We start from the raw sequence: 1,143 nt of genomic DNA on the forward strand, positions 1-1,143 counted from the left end.
ATATAGCCAGGGTTTTTGGCTGTGCACTTCAGCAAAATGCATTTAATGATATATTATGGTCACTGTGATATTTACAGAAGGAAGTTATCTAAAGAAATGCTGTTTCTAAAGCACATTTGCAGTTAACAGCAAGGTACCAGTTAAGTAGCTTTTGCTCTTAATACTGAGGGATAAAAGTTCCAAAGCTTTACATGTATCCTGCCAACATATACGTGTATGAGGGGAGTGCTCATGTGTCTGGATGGATATAATGTCATATAGCAGAGTTTGAGACTAGCTGTAGCACATCCCAATACATGACAATGAACAGGAGGCCTAAATTTTAAGAATTTGTGCCCATGAGGAGCCCTTTGTGAGGAACATCTTCCTTCTCCTCCTCCTCCTCCAGCACCTCCCAAACTGCTGGCAAAAGGATGTGCCAGGGCACTTATTCCAGAAGGGTCACGAGGGATTGTGCAGCATGCTGCCTGTGAAAGGCCCCGACCCTCTGTCCACCTCTGAGTGTAAGAATGGCATATATGTTTGAGCAGGAAGCAGAAAAGAGCAAACGTGTGTGCATATGCAGAAACTAGAGGCAACACTGCCATCTTTCCACCCAGACCTTATGCCTCCACACATCAGTGGCCAAATATACCATATAAGAGTGAAGCTAAGCACCATCTCTTGAGAGCAAAGGAAGGGGAGTGTGGAGATCGTGCCCCTTCTCTGAATAAAATGTGAACGATGCATTAGGAGAAGGGTTGGAGAATGGTGCCAGTCCTGCGGATGTCTCAGCAACCACTCATAGGAGCTTCAGAGAGCTTGGATTTCAGTGCAAGGTGCTGGCTGGGAGCAGTTTGTTGCTGGTGTTCTGCCTAGAAGCAGCGTGTTTGATCCCACCAGTATACTTAATGGTTTTTTTCTTTTTACTTTTTTTTTTCAAGTGAGAGGATAAGATCGGTCCTGTAGAAGAGCAGATCTTTTTGTTTTGTTCTGTTTGTTTTTTCTCTGTTGTTTATGCTGTGAGCCAAATGTCTATTTAAAAGGTTGAATATTCACTTTCAATATTTTATTTCACGATATTGTATTTGTCAATGATTAGCTATCTAGATGTAAATATGGAAAAATTTTTATGGGTTCCTGTAGATAATGATATCTTTAAGA

Source organism: Meleagris gallopavo, chromosome 1, assembly GCF_000146605.3.
Source record: "Meleagris gallopavo isolate NT-WF06-2002-E0010 breed Aviagen turkey brand Nicholas breeding stock chromosome 1, Turkey_5.1, whole genome shotgun sequence".
Lineage (NCBI taxonomy): Eukaryota > Metazoa > Chordata > Aves > Galliformes > Phasianidae > Meleagris > Meleagris gallopavo.